This window comes from Pseudophryne corroboree, chromosome 5, assembly GCF_028390025.1.
Source record: "Pseudophryne corroboree isolate aPseCor3 chromosome 5, aPseCor3.hap2, whole genome shotgun sequence".
NCBI lineage: Eukaryota > Metazoa > Chordata > Amphibia > Anura > Myobatrachidae > Pseudophryne > Pseudophryne corroboree.
Window position 1 is genome coordinate 438930078 of NC_086448.1, and position 18427 is coordinate 438948504.

Genomic DNA, 18427 nt, shown 5'->3' on the forward strand with positions numbered 1-18427 from the left:
ATTCAATGTACACAAACTTTGTTTAATACACACAGTTATTAAAAATATTGTATTAAATGACCTTCAGGCTGTGTGTATAAGGTGTATATGAAACATAAAGGAATTGTGTGAATGTACATACACTTTGTTCAATGCACAAAGTTACAAAAAATATTGGCTAAAATTACCTTCAGGCTGTGTGTATAAGGTGTATATGTAACATAAATGCATTCTGTGCTTAGATTTAGGTCCCATCACCATGATGTCTCATTATGGTATGCAATTATTCCAAAATACGGAAAAATCCGATATCCAAAATACCTCTGGTCCCAAGCATTTTGGATAAGGGATACTCAACCTGTAGCTGTTAACAGACTAGAGCTGTCATTCTTTTCAGCCTGGCCCCACCCTTTCCCTAACTGTACTTGTAAAAGTCATACATGAGTTTATTGTTATAAGAAATGTATCCACTTGCAGCCACAGGAGAGGGACAGAACGTGCCCGGGAGAGAGTGATGAAGGAGGAGGAGCTTCTCTGTACACAGAAAGAGAAACGAAACTGAACTCTGGACTTTGAGCATACAATATGTAAATAAGGGAACACTGTTATTGTCAGTCAGATGGGAGCAGAAGAGGTTTTTAGCAAAGCAACAGGACCTCAGTAGACATGACCTCTGGACTGGAGGTAGAAGAGGTAAGATAAAAACAGAGGACAGATTATCCATGTTTTAAAATGTATAAAGGTAAAGTAAGGCTGTGTACATACAGGTATTTAACTCTTTCTCTAATGGGCAAAACCATGTTACACTGGGTGATTTATTATGTGTCTGTGCAGGGTAAATACTGGCTGCTTTATTTTTACTTCAATTTAAATGTGTGTGAACACACCCCACCCAAATCTAATTCTCTCTGTACATGTTATATCTGCCCCAACTGTACTGCACATGGGGGGTGATTCAGACCCGACCGCTGCTGTGCGTTTTCACACAGCGGACGATCAACAATAGACTGCTCATGCATATGTACCGCAATCAGGGCCGGCGCCACCACTAGGCAGCTTTAGGCAGCTGCCTATGGGTGGCGGCCACTGGAGGGCGCCAGCTCACGCTACTGGTGAATGCTTCTTGACCCTTGCTCAGCTCCTCCTTTTCCTTAAGAGGAATATGTTGAGAGTGTTACCGGAGACGCGGAGAGGAGCAGGACTGTACCACTAGCCGGCAGCACGCTGCTTACTCTATGGCCCTCATTCCGAGTTGATCGCTCGCAAGGCGAATTTAGCAGAGTTGCTCAGGCTAAGCCTACGCCTACTGGGAGTGTATCTTAGCTTCTTAAAATTGCGACCGATGTATTCGCAATATTGCGATTACAAACTACTTAGCAGTTTCAGAGTAGCTTCAGACTTACTCGGCATCTGCGATCAGTTCAGTGCTTGTCGTTCCTGGTTTGACATCATAAACACACCCAGCGTTCGCCCAGACACTCCCCCGTTTCTCCGGCCACTCCTGCGTTTTTTCCGGAAACGGTAGCGTTTTTATCCACACGCCCCGAAAACGCTGTGTTTCCGCCCAGTAACACCCATTTCCTGTCAATCACACTACGATCGCCGGAGCGATGAAAAAGCCGTGAGTAAAAATACTATCTCCATTGTAAAATTACTTGGCGCAGTCGCAGTGCGAATATTGTGCATGCGTACTAAGCGGAATTTCACTGCGATGCGAAGAAAAATACCGAGCGAACGACTCGGAATGAGGGGCGCTGCCGATGGGTTACACTCATACTGTCAGCGCTGGCGGCTGAGAACAGTTAGGCGGCCGTGGCATCCCTGCAGCGCTGACAGTATGAGTGTAACCTATCGGCAGCGCCTCTAATACTCTATACACATAGAGTAAGCAGCGTGCTGCCCAGTGGCGGAACTAGCAGCGGTGCATTGCACCGAGGCCCGCCGCTGTGTAGGGGCACACAGCCGCCGGCATTACAAAGAGTCACACTGACTCATTGTAATGCTGCCGCTTCCAGCGCTGTGCCTACCGCCAGTGCCCCAGTTCCTAATAATAAAATGCAGCACATAATCGGGGTCCCGGCCGCAGAGGGAGGAGGGGCTGCTCTTCTCTCTCCTCCCTGCTCAAGCATGTCCGCCCGCCCCACGGACTTACTGGTGCCACGATACAGGTTGTAAAGTGTGAGGAGGGACGATATCCCATCTCCTCCCCACTCTTCTCGAGCGCCTCCCCCTCCTCCCAGATGTTGTAGTGCTGTCCAATTGTCTGTTGAGTGCCCTTCCGTTCGTGCAGGAGGGGCCTATCTCTTTGCTCCTCCCCCATACTCATTTAAGATGGTTGTGTGGGACTACCTGACTGGAGGGGGAGGAGAACACGCTCTCTCAGCTCCTCACTCCCCTTTCATATTTATTTTCCACCCTCCCCCCGTCCCCTGCTGTCCGTGGCACCAAAAATCAATTGGAGGGAAGCAGAGACACTGGCCATCTCCAAGCCCAGCAGCAGCCCTGGATTGCACAAGCCACAGACTTCAGGTAGGGAAAAAAGCAATGCTAGAGTATGAGAAGGTGGCAAGTGCTGCTCAGCCTCTCCCCCCCCCCCCATCTTCCTTCCTCTTCACCCATCAATCCCTCTCCCCCTCCCTCCCTCTCCCCCTCTCTCTCAGTCTGACTCTCTCCATAATTCCCCTCTCTTTCTCAGTCTCCCCCTCTCTTCCTTGATCCATCTCCCCCTGTCTCTCTCTATGGTTATGGCTAAAACCAAGTTGGAGCCATGTCACTAGGGGGAGAAGCCATGCCCAACCAAAGTACCCAAAATGTACCGTCGCAGGCTCGCTTTACTCGCCACACTTGAGATCAGTGGCTCGCTCCGCTCGCCACCAGATTACTAAAGGGAGTAGTTGGTGGCATGGATAGTAGAAGAACTATCCCGCTGGCTTAGCTCCACCCCCTGGTGTCGTGGCCCACCTGACATCAGACGTCCTTTCTCCAACTTTATTCTAGCATCTACCCTCTCTCCATCTCCCCCTCTTTATTAGTCTGCCTCTCTTTCTCCACCTATCCCCTCTGTCTATCTTTCTCAGTCTCCCCCTCTCTCCGTCTCCCCTTTCTCTGTCTCTCTCCATCTCTGCCCTTCTCTATGTCTCCCCCTCCCTCTCTCCATCTCCGCCCCTCTCTCCATCTTCATCCCTCTCTCCATCCCCCTCCTCTTTCTCCCTCCGTCTCCCTCTCTGTTCCCTTGCACCTCTCTTCCTTCCTCTTCACTCCTCTTTCTCTCTCTCTCTTCATCTCCCCTCTCTCTGCCTGTCATTCTCTGTCCCTCTCTCTCTCTCTCTCTCTCTCTCTCTCTCTCTCTCTCTGCCTCTGTCATTCTCCATCTCCCCCTCTCTCTCTGTCTCCCCCTTCCTCTCTCCTTCTCCATCCCTCTCTCTCTCTCTCCATTTCCATCCCTCTCTCCCTCCGTCTCCCATCTCTCTCTGTTCCCCTGCACCTATCTTCTTTCCTCTTCACCCCTTCTCTCTATCTCTCCCTCCCTCTGTCTCGCCCTCACTCTCATTTTCCTTAGCATAATTCCTCGTCTATCCTACCCTCATGTTAAAGCTGCTTGTTTTTATTTGTCTGCCCTTTTTAATCCTCCAATGCCTTTCTCTGGCACCCACTGCTTCTCCCTCCCACCCTCTCCTCATCACCCTTTGTCTCAACCTTTCACCAACTCTCCATTTCCCTGTCACCCTCTGCCTCATCCCCGTCATCCTCTGCCTCATCTTCGTCACCCTGTACCTCACCCTGGGGTGGAGGAGGGGGGCCCAAAGCATATCCTTGCACCTGGGCCCACCACTCACAAGTTCCACCACTGGTGCTGCCGGCTGGTGGTACAGTTCTTCTGCTCCTCTCCGCGCTGACATATGCCCGCCCCACACCACAAGAAACGACTCTGCATATGGGAGTCCTAAGGGGATGATTGTGTTGTGCTATGTGAGGGCCTGGGACTACACTGCAGAGCAGACTGCGCGCGGCTACCCTGCTACTGTTCCCTGTCTGAGTGGATCACAGTCTCCTTCTTCTGCAGCCTGCAATATATAGTCGCCTTGGATTGGGGTAGAATTTCTTCTTCACCGGGACTCCTTCTCCTGCAGCCATAAAGGTACCCTTATATTGCAAGCTCAGTACTCCATTCCTCTACTGTGGAAGTGTATGTATATATGTGTGTGTGTGTGTGTGTGTGTGTGTGTGTGTATATATATATATATATATATATATACACACACACACACACACACACACACACGTATATATATATATATATACACACACACACATGCATATATATATATATATATATATATATAAAATGTATTTTTCTTTTTTCAGTTAATATCCGGCACTCAGTTACATAGCATAAATACATGCCCCGTTGCGCTCTGCTATATATTGCATGGCAGTGAATGTGTAAAGATTCAGTTTGGCTGCACTCAGGAGTAAGCTATCCAACGGTGTCCAGACACATTACAGCCTTTCTGGGGGTCCCCGCAAAAAAAGTCACATATATTGGGGTTTTTTAAAATATAATTTTTAGCGTCTGGGTGGGTTTTTCTCTCTTTTTTTTTTGGGGTGGGGTGGGGGGTGGGGGGGAGTGCAGCAGGCACATGTTTTGCCTAGGGTGCCGAGAAACCTTGCACCGGCCCTGACCGCAATGCGCATGCTCTTTGGTAAACAACAACAGGCATCGACGTACAGCGACAGGCTGGTGTGAAAATTTCAATCGCACAGCCATTCGCAAGCTGATTGACAGGAAGAGGTCGTTTGTAGGTGGTAACTGAACGTTTTCTGGGAGTGTCAGGGGAAATGCAGGCGTTCCCAAGCGTTTGTTAGGGAGGGTATGTGACGTCAGCTCTGGACCCGATCAGCCTGGTCTCATCGCACAGTAGGAGTAAGTCCTGGGCTGCGCACAGACTGCACACAGTGGAAAAATCATTCAATGGTGAGTGAGGTGCGAACGGATTTGCAGCTGTCTGCTGACTGAGGGATTTTTTGCAGCTCGGCATACACATGCGATTGCACACTTGCACAGCGAATATACAGTCCCCTTGGGTGGCGACTATCTGAACGCACCACAACAAATTTAGCAGCCCATCGATCAGGTCTGAATCACCTCCATGGTTTTGCCCATTAAAGAAAGATTTTGCTTTTGCGATCCATGTTGAATTAGGACCTAAGGCCCGAATGTATTAAGCTTTAACAAGAGATAAAGTGGAGATGGCTAAAGAGTGATAAATGACCAGCCAATCAGCTGCTAACTGTCATTTTGCAAACATAGCCTGTAACATGGCAGTTAGGAAGCTGATTGGTTTGTTCTTTTTCACTCTTTATCTGTCTCCACTTAATCTCTTGTTAAAGCTTAATACATTTGGGCCTATGTAACTCCTGTGTTTGATACTATAGGCACTTTATATCTTACTGTGTAGCAGGGTGTCCTGCTCTGGGTTTCAGTATGATATCCTGGCCATCAGAATCCCGGAGGTCAGGAGACCGATGCTGAAATCCCGATAGCTGGAATACCGTCGGCGAACGCAGCGGGTCCCCTTGTGGGTTCACTGCGCTTGCCGTGCTTCAGAAGGTCACCACCGCGCCCGAACTTCGGTCGCCACAGGTTATATTCCCCCTTGGGTGGTGGCGTGGCATTTCACCAGGTGTTGGGATTCCGGTGTCGCTATGCTGACAGCCGGGATCCAGACAGCCGGCAAATTGAATGCCTACCCTGCTCTGCTGCAGCCACATGTAAATGTTACTGGCTCCAGCCAGACAAATGTTAATAAAGATGGTCTTTTTTTTTTTTTAAGTTAGAACATGGTTTACAATATATTTACTGATAGGATAAGAGAGAGAGAGAGATTTAAATTTAGAGAGAGAGAAAGAAATATACATATGGTAAAAGGGAGACGGTACTCTGTAGCAGTGGTGAGTATGTGGGGTGTGTGGAGTGTGTGTTTGTGACCCCCAGTGTGTGTTATCCCCCCCCCCCCCCCCCGGCACATGGTATAATCCCCCCTGGAGCCAGCTGCTGGGAGAACAACATCTCTCAGCCACACTTGTGCCTCCCAGCACCACCGGAACCTCCCAGCAGCCCCTTCCCCAGTGGCAAGATGGAGGGAGACTATTAGGAGCTCTGGAGACCACCAGAGAGCACTGGGCAAGAGAGTACAGATGTAGCCATGCTCATCTTTGCTGTGATGCAGCATGCTGCAACATGGCTTGCTGCATGGCATGCCAGGTTACAGATATTCGCAAATCCTAAAGGAATTAATGAAGCGATCGCCAACTGCAAATAGTCGCAGCCTGGCACACCATGCAGCATGCCGCATCGCAGTAAGATGAGCATGGCTACATCTGTATGTGCAACCACTTTTTTTTTTTTATTGGATACCACGGGTATTGGGAGTGCCCATACCCGCGGTATTCCAAAATTGGGCACAAGGTAAGCAAGGTTTTCTACCTCCCTAACCCCCATTCCCAATTTGATTCCCCCCTAAGAGATACTTATGATAAGGTGATATGTATTAGTGGCTGTGTGACTGAACCTTAGAGAGAACTGTTATTTACTGTTTGTCTTTCTGTATGCAACACATCACCTTGTGATCTCCTGTATGGAACCAGGTGTTTACTTGCTTTATTAGTCCGTACCTAACAGGTACTGTACAGTAAACTGAGACTCCCCAACATGACCCATTCCACCAGGTACAACATTTCCTGCTCCTATACTTTCCACATCATTAATTGATGCAGTCACCTGTGTTAAAACACATTACTCATAATTGAATCAGTTCAACAAACGTGACTGCAATAATATATTAAGTGTAAATTCTAGTATCAGAGCATTTTATACTTTGTGGAAGGGGTTATGCTAGAACAGCGGTGGGCAACCTGCGGCTCTCGAGCAGCATGCGGCTCTATCATCCGCCGCATGCCGCTCAGTCAGCTTCTGGCCACCGCTGCCACCAGCCAGAGACACACGCACGCCTCTCCGGCGGCGGTGTCTCTCTTCCGTGCTGGCCCGTGAGCCAATCAGAGCTCATGGACCAGCAGCTAAGGCTCCTGATTGACTGCCGGACCGCGAGCTTTGATTGGCTCACGGACCGGCACCTAATTCAAGAGAGATACCGCCGCCGGAGAGTGAGCAGCAGCAGCGCGGTGAGAAGAGAAGGAGGAGGAGGGGGGAGAGCACTGTGGGGACGTGTATCTGCAATGGGGGCATAGCAGGCACTGTGGGGACGTGTATCTGCACTGGGGGCATAGCAGGCACTGTGGGGACATGTGTATCTGCACTGGGGGCATAGCAGGCACTGTGGGGACATGTGTATCTGCACTGGGGGCATAGCAGGCACTGTGAGGACATGTGTATCTGCACTGGGGGCATAGCAGGCACTGTGGGGACATGTGTATCTGCACTGGGGGCATAGCAGGCACTGGGGGCATAGCTGGCACTGGGGCATATCTGGCACTGTGGGTACATGTGTATCTGCACTGGGGGCATAGCTGGCACTCTGTGGGGACATGTGTATCTAGCACTGGGGGCATAGCTGGCACTGGGGGCATAGCAGGCACTGTGGGGACATATGTATGTGCACTGGGGACATATCTGGCACTGTGGGGACATATGTTTCTGCACGGGGGCATATCTGGCACTGTGGGGACATATGTATCTGCACTGGAGGCATATCTGGCACTGTGGGGACATGTGTATCTGCACTGGGGGCATATCTGGCACTGGGGGCATAGCAGGCACTGTGGGGACATGTGTATCTGGCACTGTAGGAGCATGTGTATCTAGCACTGGAGGCATATCTGGCACTGGGGACATAGCTGGCACTGTGGGTACATGTGTATCTGGCACTGGGGGCATAGATGGCACTATACTGTGTGGGAACATGTGTATCTAGCACTGGGGGCATAGCTGGCACTGTGGGGACATGTGTATCTGCACTGGGGGCATAGCTGGCACTGTGGGGATATATGTATCTGCACTGGGGCATATCTGGCACTGGGAGCATAGCTGGCACTGTGGGGACATATGTATCTGCACTTGGTGCATATCGGGCATTGGGAACATAGCTGGCACTATGGGGACATGTGTATCTGGCACTGGGTGCATAGCTGGCACTGTGAGGACATATGTATCTGCACTGGGGGCATAGCTGGCACTGTGGGGCATAGCAGGCAATGTGGGGACTGTGTATCTAGCACTGGGGGCATAGCAGGCACTGTGGGGACATATGTATCTGCACTGGGGACATATTGTATCTGGCACTGTGGGGACATATGTGTACCTGGCACTGTGGGGGCATATATGTATCTGACACTGTGGAGGCACCCATTTTTTGGTGTTTTTATATGTACTGTACTGGGGCATTATATGTATGTGGCACTGTACAACATGATAAAAAACGGGGTTATGATATGAGGTCATACTCCTACAAACGTCATACCGAAAGGTGTGCGCACAAAAATGGGGTGTGGCTTTGTGACAACTATGCTAGAAGGTCTGTAAATTCCAGTTGCGGCCAGTGCTAATGTATCATATAAATGCTTGTGTAAGAGGGCGGCGGTGCGTGTGGTGGTGCCTGCTGCCGTGCAGGTGTAGTTTCGGTACTCACCAGGCGCCGCTCTCTCTCACCTTCAGGTACCGGAACCTTCAACGGACCTGGCAATCTTCAGTCGGATCCGGACACGGCGATTCCCTCTCGGAGCTGACAGACGAACGAGCTGGGGAGAAAATAGTCTACCTTAAGGGGGGTATCAACCCTTCTTCCACCGGAAAAAGGGATACCCCAGGGGTGACGGCGACCTTCACCGGTTGGGTGAAAGGTCATCACAGGCACAAAGCCTCAGCCACCCAGAATTCACACACTCGCACTCTCGCGCGTAGTGTGATGAAGGGGTTCTCACGTCCGTGAGCAAACCCCTATTCCGGCGCTCGGGGACAGACAAAGGGACAAACGTACACAGATGCTACTCACCGTTACAAGTCTTGCACTCCGATCTTCTCCACTTACAGGTCCCTGTAAGGAGGTAAAGAAAAAACAGCCGTGCAGGGCCAAGAACTACCCTAGTGTGCGTCCGCTACACTAGCTACATAAACAGAGCCCTCAAACTAGCTCGTGTGGGTGGTGCAACACAACTATGCACAAACTTAAAACAAACAGACACTTTGCCCTGCACGGTAACAACATACATCACAATATCGGATTACAAGATCCCACGGTGCTGTCCCTTTAAATCCCTACCTACCGCTGGGGCGCCACACAGCCTGCCCACCTAAACATCTCAGGGTGGCCCGGGCCTAGTGCCCAGTGCCACCTTTATTCACCTTGGGGGGGGGGGCACTTATTCACTGGGCCTAGCGCCCCTAATTGCCCACAGGCCAGAAGCCTGACAACACCCATGGGCCTAGCGCCCGCCTAACTTGTCACCTGTTGGGTGACCTGAGCCTAGTGCCCAGGGTCCCCTTATTATATCCCTAGCGGCCGCCAAACTGAACTAGGGCCTAATGCCCTCTAATGCCCCCACAGGCCTATTGCCTGGATTGCCCACGGGCCTAGTGCCCGCCTAACTTGCGCAGTTTAGGTGGCTTGGGCCTAACGCCCAAACCACCAAATCTAATGGTGACCCCCAAATTCCTATCTGCGCCACAGGCCTAGTGCCTGAACTGTGCCCCCGGGCCTAATGCCCGTCCCTGATGGTCTAGGGAGGAAAAGGGGAGGGGGTGAGAGTAGCCTCACTGAGGCCTCACCTGATCCGGGGGTCTCCGGCACCCTTTTCTGCCGCTGACCCGTCCTGGCCAGCGGCGCCGCCGTCTCTTCTCCGCGTCCAGCCGCCGCTGGACATCTTCAAGGAGCCTGGCGTCTTCTGGCCTCTTCCGCGGCCTCAGGACCTCTACACCGCTCCTCGGCGCGGCCTTCCGTCTTCTTCTCCTGGCGGCGTCTTCTTTCTGATGTCAGACGCCGGGGGCGGAGCCTATGATGCGGCGAGCGCCGATTGGCTCGCCGCGCCCGCCTCTGATTGGCCGGCGCCCCGCGAGCCGCGATTGGCTCGCGGACGGCGCCGGATTTTAAAATCCACGGGCGGCGCTTTTCATTGGCGGCCAGAATGGCGCCAAGTTTAAAGCGCCGCTGCCGCGGTGCTGCCCGACGCCACTGACAGTCTGGTGCAGGGAAACGTCCGATCCCGCACCAGACACCCGCCGCTGCCACTCACTGACAGGCGCTGGGGACAGACAAGCTGCCCCAGCGCTGCCCACAGCCAGGAACTGCAGGGGATGCAGATCCCCTGCACCCTGCCGGTCCGATGTGCCCTGGGACATGGGACACATCTCCACATTTGTGATGAGTTTATCTAACACATTTTAAAAAAAATGGCTTTGATCAAGCATTTTACCTGTAAAAAGCCAGACATTTGTTAAATTGAATTGAATGGAGAAAATCAGATTTCTCTGCCTTTTCATTTCTCCATTCTGATCCTACAGTTCCTGTTGGTTGTAATGGGTGCTGTCCAGGAAAAATATTTTTATTATATTAATGTATTATATTTTTTGTCAAAGATAATGCCATCCATCGCTGGATGGTGTTGCAGTGTGAGCCATTTATTTTATTGATGATGTAGAGAAAAGCAGAGAAAATACATTGTCTTCCTACTTTATTCCATTATTCAGTGTTTCCCAATCAGTGTATAATGACAATAAAACAGATACAGACCTCATTCGCAGAATATCCTCGCCGGGACAATCTTTTATTGCATGGACTGTCCTGGCATGAGTTTTTATTTAAATATGGCATAGATTAGTATGTGAAATTTCCTGTAGTTTTATACAACTTAGCACAATTTTTACGAAATAGTAGAGATTGTAAAGTGCAACAGAATTTGCTGCGCTATATAAGAAACTTAATAAATAAATACATGTGCGCAGAGCCCTGTGTTTTGGCTTTGGTTCTAAATCCTCATCATGTTTAAGGTTCTGGCAAAATCACCCTCAATTGTTTTGGTTTTGGATTCATTAACAAACAGCAGAGATTTGGATCTGTTTTTCGTTCCTACAGTATTAACATCAATTACATTCATGTACAGTACAGTCAATTTTGACTACCTCACAACTCACAATATTGTTATCACCAATATTGACCTAAGGATGCAGTGAGCTGGCTGGCTAAAGATAGAAGCTGAGCAGCGGCACAGATGGCAGTTTAACTATAGCACATCTATGTAACATAGTGGCACAGCAGTGACAAACAGGATGGCAGTTTGACAAACTATAATTATGAAGTGTTTTGAAAGAATCGCGTTGGACTGTATTAAGAGTAGCCTGTCTGCAGGCTTTGATTGTTATACATTTTTGAATAGGGCAAGCAGGTGACTGAAGGATGCCATTCCTACTCTGCTCCATCATGTACTTTGTCATTGGGAGAATAACGAACTAAGACTTATAACATATTAGGCTATTATTTGTCAATTATACTTTGGCTTTTAATACAATTAGTTGTGCTATGTTTATTGCAGCATGGCGAGCGAAGTGAGCCCGCAAGGGGGTAACTAGCGCTCGCCACCCTGCCGGCATCCTGGTGGCCAGGATGCCGCTGTCTTTATAGTGACGGCCGGCATCCCAGCCATCGGTATCTCATACCGATTCCAGTCCAGATACTGTTTTGTTTCGTTTTTTTAATTTCTTAGGTGAATATGATGGGGTAAATTTACTAAGAATTGTGTTTGGTCTGACTTTAAACACGATTAACATTGCAGGGATACTTTTTTCAAGATCAAACACTTAAATTTACTAAGATTCATGTTTGACATAATCGTGTTTTTCGATGGTGTATGCACCATCAGATGGTGTTTAATATTTATCAACAGTTTCTTATATAGCGAAGCAAATTCCGTTGTGCTTTACAGCTGGACACAATGATAAGACAAAACTGGGTAATAACAAACAGTCATAGCGGTAGGAGGGCCCTGCTCGCAAGCTTACACTCTATGGGAAAATAGGTATTGACACACAAGGATAGGTGCTGTCTATTGCATAGTTGTCCAACAGATTGCAAAGGTTCTTGGTGTGCTGCATGATATCACATCATAGCAGTGATGAACCAGGGTCCGCAGAAAGGGAGAGTGATGAAAGAAAATATTTGGCGGATATGTGTTTACTGTGCAGTGGTGATATAATTGTATAGAAAAGCTTATAAAGGTTATGTGAGCGGCTCTGGAATTTGATAAGCTTGTCCGAATAGATGAGTTTTGAGGGAACGCATGAAGGTTTGGAGACTAGAGGAGCTATTATTGTACGTGGTAGCAGGGCCGGATTAAGCCCTTGGGGGGCCCAGGGCACCCAAGACAGGGGGCCCGCCCACCAGCAACAACCCCCCGCAGGGGCAAAAGCAGGATTCGGAAGGGGGTTTCCTTTGATGCACACACAAGTGTGTGTGTGTGTGTGTGTGTGTGTGTGTGTGTGTGTGTGTGTGTGTGTGTGTGTGTGTGTGTGTATGTATATATATATATATATATATATACAGTGGTCGAAGTGGAAAGTTTGAAGTGGGGGTATGCAAAAGTCAAGGACACAATTATGCGGTCACACAAAAGGGGGCGTGTCCAGTGTATTAGAACCCCTTATGCTATCTAGTACTGGTGCCCCTTTCACCTTATAGCACACGGTACAAGCTGAGATTCACATTGTAGCACACTGAATGAGCCAAGATTCACATTGTAGCACACTGAATGAGCCGAGATTCACATTGTAGCACACTGACTGAGCAGAAATTCACATTATAGCACACTGACTGAGCAGAAATTCACATTATAGTAGAGATGAGCGGGTTCGGTTCCTCTGAATCCGAACCCGCCCGAACTTCAGGTTTTTTACACGGGTCCGAGCAGGCTCGGATCTTCCCGCCTTGCTCGGCTAACCCGAGCGCGCCCGAACGTCATCATCACGCTGTCGGATTCTCGCGAGGCACGGATTCTATCGCGAGACTCGGATTCTATATAAGGAGCCGCGCGTCGCCGCCATTTTCACACGTGCATTGAGAGTCATAGGGAGAGGACGTGGCTGGCGTCCTCTCCGTTTAGAGAAGAGAGAGACACAGTATTTTGGGGAGCATTATTAGGAGAAGTACTACTATACTGTATACTACTATACTACTTGCTGAAGTGATATTTATAGATTAGATAATAGATAGTGTGACTGTAAGTGTATTATCTGACTTGTGGGGGAGACACTGACAGTGGGGAGCAGTTAGAGTCTGAGAGCAGGACTCAGGAGTACATATAACGTACAGTGCACACTTTTGCTGCCAGAGTCAGTGCCACACTGCCATTGTTGTGACCACACTGACCACCAGTATAATAATATATTTTGTGATTGTCTGCTTAGGCCTCGGAGTACTAGTTGCAAGTTGCAACGTGACCTGAAGTGACCACCAGTTTAATAATCAATCACCACCAGTTTAATATATATATATATATATATATATATATAATTGTATATAATATAATATATATATATATATAATATTGTATACCACCTACCCGTGGTTTTTTTTTTTCATTCTTCTTTATACATACTACTATAGTAGCTTACTGTAGCAGTCTGCGGTGCTGTGCTGACCTGACAGTGTCCAGCAGGTCCGTCATCAGTCATTACATAATAAATATATATAGTACCTGTCCGGCTGCAATACTAGTGATATTATATTGATTTCATCTCATTATCAATAATTTATCATCCAGTCTAGACTCTATATTAGCAGCAGACACAGTACGTTAGTCCACGGCTGTAGCTACCTCTGTGTCGGCACTCGGCAGTCCATCCATAATTGTATACCACCTACCCGTGGTTTTTTTTTTTTCTTTCTTCTTTGTACATACTACTATAGAGTATAGTAGCTTACTGTAGCAGTCTGCGGTGCTGCTGAGCTGACAGTGTCCAGCAGGTCCGTCATCAGTCATCATTACCTAATAAATATATTATCTACCTGTCCGGCTGCAGTACTAGTGATATTATATATACATACATATATATATTGATTTCATCTCATTATCAATCATCCAGTCTATATTAGCAGCAGACACAGTACGTTAGTCCACGGCTGTAGCTACCTCTGTGTCGGCACTCGGCAGTCCATCCATAATTGTGTACCACCTACCCGTGGTTTTTTTTTTTCTTTCTTCTTTGTACATACTACTATAGTATAGTAGCTTACTGTAGCAGTCTGCGGTGCTGCTGAGCTGACAGTGTCCAGCAGGTCCGTCATCAGTCATCATTACCTAATAAATATATTATCTACCTGTCCGGCTGCAGTACTAGTGATATTATATATACATACATATATATATTGATTTCATCTCATTATCAATCATCCAGTCTATATTAGCAGCAGACACAGTACGTTAGTCCACGGCTGTAGCTACCTCTGTGTCGGCACTCGGCAGTCCATCCATAATTGTATACCACCTACCCGTGGTTTTTTTTTTTCTTTCTTCTTTGTACATACTACTATAGTATAGTAGCTTACTGTAGCAGTCTGCGGTGCTGCTGAGCTGACAGTGTCCAGCAGGTCCGTCATCAGTCATCATTACCTAATAAATATATTATCTACCTGTCCGGCTGCAGTACTAGTGATATTATATATACATACATATATATATATATTGATTTCATCTCATTATCATCCAGTCTATATTAGCAGCAGACACAGTACGGTAGTCCATGGCTGTAGCTACCTCTGTGTCGGCACTCGGCAGTCCATCCATAAGTATACTAGTATCCATCCATCTCCATTGTTTACCTGAGGTGCCTTTTAGTTGTGCCTATTAAAATATGGAGAACAAAAATGTCGAGGTTCCAAAATTAGGGAAAGATCAAGATCCACTTCCACCTCGTGCTGAAGCTGCTGCCACTAGTCATGGCCGAGACGATGAAATGCCAGCAACGTCGTCTGCCAAGGCCGATGCCCAATGTCATAGTACAGAGCATGTCAAATCCAAAACACCAAATATCAGTAAAAAAAGGACTCCAAAACCTAAAATAAAATTGTCGGAGGAGAAGCGTAAACTTGCCAATATGCCATTTACCACACGGAGTGGCAAGGAACGGCTGAGGCCCTGGCCTATGTTCATGGCTAGTGGTTCAGCTTCACATGAGGATGGAAGCACTCAGCCTCTCGCTAGAAAACTGAAAAGACTCAAGCTGGCAAAAGCACCGCAAAGAACTGTGCGTTCTTCGAAATCCCAAATCCACAAGGAGAGTCCAATTGTGTCGGTTGCGATGCCTGACCTTCCCAACACTGGACGTGAAGAGCATGCGCCTTCCACCATTTGCACGCCCCCTGCAAGTGCTGGAAGGAGCACCCGCAGTCCAGTTCCTGATAGTCAGATTGAAGATGTCAGTGTTGAAGTACACCAGGATGAGGAGGATATGGGTGTTGCTGGCGCTGGGGAGGAAATTGACCAGGAGGATTCTGATGGTGAGGTGGTTTGTTTAAGTCAGGCACCCGGGGAGACACCTGTTGTCCGTGGGAGGAATAGGGCCATTGACATGCCTGGTCAAAATACAAAAAAAATCAGCTCTTCGGTGTGGAAGTATTTCACCAGAAATGCGGACAACATTTGTCAAGCCGTGTGTTGCCTTTGTCAAGCTGTAATAAGTAGGGGTAAGGACGTTAACCACCTCGGAACATCCTCCCTTATACGTCACCTGCAGCGCATTCATAATAAGTCAGTGACAAGTTCAAAAACTTTTGGTGACAGCGGAAGCAGTCCACTGACCAGTAAATCCCTTCCTCTTGTAACCAAGCTCACGCAAACCACCCCACCAACTCCCTCAGTGTCAATTTCCTCCTTACCCAGGAATGCCAATAGTCCTGCAGGCCATGTCACTGGCAATTCTGACGAGTCCTCTCCTGCCTGGGATTCCTCCGATGCATCCTTGAGTGTAATGCCTACTGCTGCTGGCGCTGCTGTTGTTGCTGCTGGGAGTCGATCGTCATCCCAGAGGGGAAGTCGTAAGCCCACTTGTACTACTTCCAGTAAGCAATTGACTGTCCAACAGTCCTTTGCGAGGAAGATGAAATATCACAGCAGTCATCCTGCTGCAAAGCGGATAACTGAGGCCTTGACAACTATGTTGGTGTTAGACGTGCGTCCGGTATCCGCCGTTAGTTCACAGGGAACTAGACAATTTATTGAGGCAGTGTGCCCCCGTTACCAAATACCATCTAGGTTCCACTTCTCTAGGCAGGCGATACCGAGAATGTACACGGACGTCAGAAAAAGACTCACCAGTGTCCTAAAAAATGCAGTTGTACCCAATGTCCACTTAACCACGGACATGTGGACAAGTGGAGCAGGGCAGGGTCAGGACTATATGACTGTGACAGCCCACTGGGTAGATGTATGGACTCCCGCCGCAAGAACAGCAGCGGCGGCACCAGTAGCAGCATCTCGCAAACGCCAACTCTTTCCTAGGCAGGCACACAGCTGAAAACCTCTTACGGCAACTGAGGAAGATCATCGCGGAATGGCTTACCCCAATTGGACTCTCCTGTGGATTTGTGGCATCGGACAACGCCAGCAATATTGTGTGTGCATTAAATATGGGCAAATTCCAGCACGTCCCATGTTTTGCACATACCTTGAATTTGGTGGTGCAGAATTTTTTAAAAAACGACAGGGGCGTGCAAGAGATGCTGTCGGTGGCCAGAAGAATTGCGGGACACTTTCGGCGTACAGGCACCACGTACAGAAGAATGGAGCACCACCAAAAACTACTGAACCTGCCCTGCCATCATCTGAAGCAAGAAGTGGTAACGAGGTGGAATTCAACCCTCTATATGCTTCAGAGGTTGGAGGAGCAGCAAAAGGCCATTCAAGCCTATACAATTGAGCACGATATAGGAGGTGGAATGCACCTGTCTCAAGCGCAGTGGAGAATGATTTCAACGTTGTGCAAGGTTCTGATGCCCTTTGAACTTGCCACACGTGAAGTCAGTTCAGACACTGCCAGCCTGAGTCAGGTCATTCCCCTCATCAGGCTTTTGCAGAAGAAGCTGGAGACATTGAAGGAGGAGCTAACACGGAGCGATTCCGCTAGGCATGTGGGACTTGTGGATGGAGCCCTTAATTCGCTTAACAAGGATTCACGGGTGGTCAATCTGTTGAAATCAGAGCACTACATTTTGGCCACCGTGCTCGATCCTAGATTTAAAGCCTACCTTGGATCTCTCTTTCCGGCAGACACAAGTCTGCTGGGGTTCAAAGACCTGCTGGTGACAAAATTGTCAAGTCAAGCGGAACGCGACCTGTCAACATCTCCTCCTTCACATTCTCCCGCAACTGGGGGTGCGAGGAAAAGGCTCAGAATTCCGAGCCCACCCGCTGGCGGTGATGCAGGGCAGTCTGGAGCGACTGCTGATGCTGACATCTGGTCCGGACTGAAGGACCTGACAACGATTACGGACATGTCGTCTACTGTCACTGCATATGATTCTCTCACCATTGAAAGAATGGTGGAGGATTATATGAGTGACCGCATCCAAGTAGGCACGTCACACAGTCCGTACTTATACTGGCAGGAAAAAGAGGCAATTTGGAGGCCCTTGCACAAACTGGCTTTATTCTACCTAAGTTGCCCTCCCACAAGTGTGTACTCCGAAAGAGTGTTTAGTGCCGCCGCTCACCTTGTCAGCAATCGGCGTACGAGGTTACATCCAGAAAATGTGGAGAAGATGATGTTCATTAAAATTAATTATAATCAATTCCTCCGTGGAGACATTGACCAGCAGCAATTGCCTCCACAAAGTACACAGGGAGCTGAGATGGTGGATTCCAGTGGGGACGAATTGATAATCTGTGAGGAGGGGGATGTACACGGTGATATATCGGAGGATGATGCTGAGGTGGACATCTTGCCTCTGTAGAGCCAGTTTGTGCAAGGAGAGATTAATTGCTTCTTTTTTGGTGGGGGTCCAAACCAACCCGTCATTTCAGTCACAGTCGTGTGGCAGACCCTGTCACTGAAATGATGGGTTGGTTAAAGTGTGCATGTCCTGTTTATACAACATAAGGGTGGGTGGGAGGGCCCAAGGACAATTCCATCTTGCACCTCTTTTTTCTTTCATTTTTCTTTGCGTCATGTGCTGTTTGTGGAATGTTTTTTGGAAGGGCCATCCTGCGTGACACTGCAGTGCCACTCCTAGATGGGCCCGGTGTTTGTGTCGGCCACTAGGGTCGCTTATCTTACTCACACAGCTACCTCATTGCGCCTCTTTTTTTCTTTGCGTCATGTGCTGTTTGGGGAGGGTTTTTTGGAAGGGCCATCCTGCGTGACACTGCAGTGCCACTCCTAGATGGGCCCGGTGTTTGTGTCAGCCACTAGGGTCGCTTATCTTACTCACACAGCTACCTCATTGCGCCT

General features: G+C 48.6%; 1 protein-coding gene across 12 annotated transcripts in view; it reads left to right on the forward strand.

The window, feature by feature from the left end:
• Positions 1–473: 473 nt before the first annotated feature.
• Positions 474–18427, forward strand: part of LOC134927833 (NFX1-type zinc finger-containing protein 1-like) — a 585162-nt gene continuing 567208 nt past the window's right edge. For 9 of the 12 annotated variants that reach the window (XM_063922818.1, XM_063922822.1, XM_063922829.1 and 6 more), the window contains exon 1: positions 474–672. The gene's annotated coding sequence lies outside the window, so the exon portion shown is untranslated. Of the gene's footprint in view, positions 673–3238; positions 4118–18427 lie in introns of those variants that run through there. The other 3 variants (XM_063922830.1, XM_063922825.1, XM_063922819.1) reach the window with 2 other exon arrangements.